We start from the raw sequence: 3,455 nt of genomic DNA on the forward strand, positions 1-3,455 counted from the left end.
AAAATAAAATAACATGTCATGACATAAAAATATCTGACCAGAACACTTTGAAGGTAGCAAGTCTAAAGTTTTATTCAGAAAGATTATGAACCCTTCTGCCAGTGTATGCACAGGGTGAGGTGGGGTAATGCTCAGGTGTCCTTGCAGGAAATGGATTATCATTAAGCTAAGGATGTATTCAGCAGCTAAGCTGGGCTGTACCTTTAAAAGAAAGTGGGGGGAGATATATATATATATATATATATATATATATATATATATATATATTCATTCTGCGCCTAGAGGGCAGTGGAGCAATTTTGACTTTAAAAAGAAAGAGAGTGAAAAAGAGAGCAAGAGAAAAAGACGGCTTGAGAGAAGTGAGCTTTAACAACTCCTGATCCAGTCCCTGGGCATTCATTAATGTTTCATGGTGCTTTCAATTATTGCCTCCTCTGCCACTGCCATCATCTGTCTCTTCAAATCGACGGTATAATAACCACTCAAGCAGAAATCCACTCTTCTGTCTCTCCCCATCACACCACTCCCACCCAGCCAGCTCCATGCACATTCCCTGAAATCTCTGCCAGTGTCTCTTGGAGACCCATCCGCCACATGGCTCTCCCATCTTCTGGGGGGGAGTGAATGAGAGGGGAGAGAAGAAAGCCTTGTGTAAGTGCCAGCTCTATACTGTAGAAGGAAGGCATCCCACATTGCTAATTTCCCTTCCTCTCTGACTCCAGGATCTTGTAAAAAAACATTTTCTGAGCTCTGTTACTGTGTGTGCCGCTCACCTTGACAGCTTACCAGATGGAAGCTGTAAAGGCTACAATGGAATGGATGCATCTTTACATGTTCAGCTGACCTGGTTCACCCCTAGGATTTGGAGCCAGCATCATGTGCCCTTCCAGATATTATTGGACTATAATTCCCAGCATTCTTCACCATTCACTGTGCTGGATAGGATAGCTGTGATTTGCATTCCAGCAACATTTGGAGGGCCTGGTAAACAAAAACAAACAAACAAGCTTCATTTATATACCACTTCATACCGCCTAAGCAGTGTCTAATGGGTTTACAACTGTAAGCTAATTTGCCCCCAACAGTCTGGGTACTCACTTTAACGACCTCCTCGGAAGGATGCAAGCCTGAATCGAGCTTGAGCCCTTTTGCTGGTCTTGAACTCGCAACCATATGATTTTGAGTGAGTGGCTGCAGTAAAGGCATTTAACCACTGCGCCACCAGGGCTCCTCCTGGTAGCTGACTCTTAGTTCAACACTGGCTATTGAGTAATGCCCTCTCCTTCCTCATGCTTGAGGGCAAAAAAATAGTTTAGGAGGCTGAGAACAGTTCAGTAGCATATTCAGGGGGTACAGGGGTTTACAGGAACCACCACCACCCTGTGAATACCAAAATCCATGGATGCTCAAGTCTCATTAAATACAATGCCACAGTGAAATAATGTCCCTATATATAAATATATATACCAACCATAGATGGCTGAATGCATGGATAAAGAAACTGTGGATATAGAGGGTCAGCTGTATAACTCAGCCCTCCAACAGAGCAGAACAGCCAGAGTCCATAAGTAAAAGTTCAGGTTCTGCCACTTGAATCTTCCTAACTGAGAACCTTATGCCTTTAATGAACAGAGCTAATGGTGTCAATCAATTTCCTTCAAGTGTCTCTGTTCTCTTCCAGTAGCTGGGATGGGGATGGCATTAGGAACCTTGTGTTTCTAATGTTGCAACTAGCCTGAAAGTGGTAAGGAGTGATAGAATGCCAGTTCAGGGTGTCCAAAATGCTAACCCCAGTGGCACAGTGTGCTCCCCCCCCATCTCAAAGGGAAACTGCAAGCCTCAGATCCTTGACACAAAAGCTCAAATAGTGCCACTAGTAATGATGTTCATGAATGACCACAAAGGAGGAAGAGGAGGTGGCAGCAGACTTAGTCATGCTTCAAATAGAACCACTAAGCAACAGGACTTAGGTTAGTCATGGCTGACTTGCACCACTGATGGAGGAAACTATGAGCATATGAGACTTGCCTGAAGCCACCTAGTAAATGGGTATCGCAGTGAATCTCAACTAGCTGCTTCCTCATTGAAAGTGGATGAAATGATAGCCTAAATCCTATTGGTTAGTCTCAGCTACAGAAGAGTTGCTGAATTAATTGTTGAATAGTGGATGAGACAGACAGATAAATCTCATTGATTCAGTGGACCTACACTAACTGGAACTATCAATAAGATTTAGGTGGATGTCCTTTCCTTTCTATGCAGATATTCTCCCTCAGAGTGTAGTGGAGTCTCCTTCCTTGGAGGTCTTTAAATAGAGGCCGGATGGCCATGTGTTGGGGAAGCTTTGATTGAGAGTTCCTGCATGGCAGAATGGGGTTGGACTGGATGGCCCTTGAGGTCTCTTCCAACTCTACGATTCTATGATTCCCAACCTGACAATACCATAGGAGTGCCAATATATAGGAATATAAATGGTAAAGAGTTGGATGGCCATTTACACATCCAAAGCAGAGAACTTTGGGATTCAAGATTAGTATAAAATTTCTATATGCTGATTTATATGTATCAATGCAAACCTGGAAATGTCCTATAATTTAAATGAAAATATAATGTAATATTTGGGACTTGTGTATCACTATGATAAGAAAGAGGGGAAAGAGGGGTGTAATTCTTGGCAAATTGTGTTATCATTTTAGTGTGCAAAATTCAGATGTGGTACTTTTTGTGCTGAGAATATAATTTTATGCACAGGAAACAGCATTTTTGAAGTGGAAAATAATATTTCTGTTCCAAAATGTTATTTCCTATGCAGAATATGTTTTTTCCCAGTGCAGAAAGTGGTACAGCTGGGGACTTATTCTGGGCAAACGTCACACATAGATTTCCTGCACACAAAAAAGCCTTATGCAAATGTTGTGCAGAGTAAGTCCTAGATAGCAACAGCGCATCAGTCCAAGATCCTCCTCATCAGCATTTCCTGACACATTGTTTAACCACTTTTTTGAATATTTCTTAATATTCTTTCTGTACATACCAGTGGATTAGGTGAAGGGGCTGATAGACAGCTTCAGGAACCCTTGCACTTTCTTCTTATGCTTCTTTAAATTATAAGAAATTATTTAAACCAGTTTTGGGATGATTAATACTTTCAAAAAGAGGACTGTCCAATGTACAATAGGAGGCACAGGAACCTTGCTTGAAAGTCTGTCTCCCTGTCCAGCCGTGGGTTGTCCTATCCATACTGGTGTCTGGATTATGCTCATTCATTGATGCGTGGTTCAATCAAACATAGCTAAAAGACAACGCTACAATCAAAACATCTCGACTTTGATGCTTGCCTCTATAACATGTGGTCCTAGGCAAAGTTTCTCTGCCTCAGCTGTTCCTCCTCCTGGTCATAGGAGGGAAATATGATATGCGCCTAATTCACAGGACTATTGTAAAAATGAAAAGAA

Source organism: Sceloporus undulatus, chromosome 9, assembly GCF_019175285.1.
Source record: "Sceloporus undulatus isolate JIND9_A2432 ecotype Alabama chromosome 9, SceUnd_v1.1, whole genome shotgun sequence".
Classification (NCBI taxonomy): Eukaryota; Metazoa; Chordata; class Lepidosauria; order Squamata; family Phrynosomatidae; genus Sceloporus; species Sceloporus undulatus.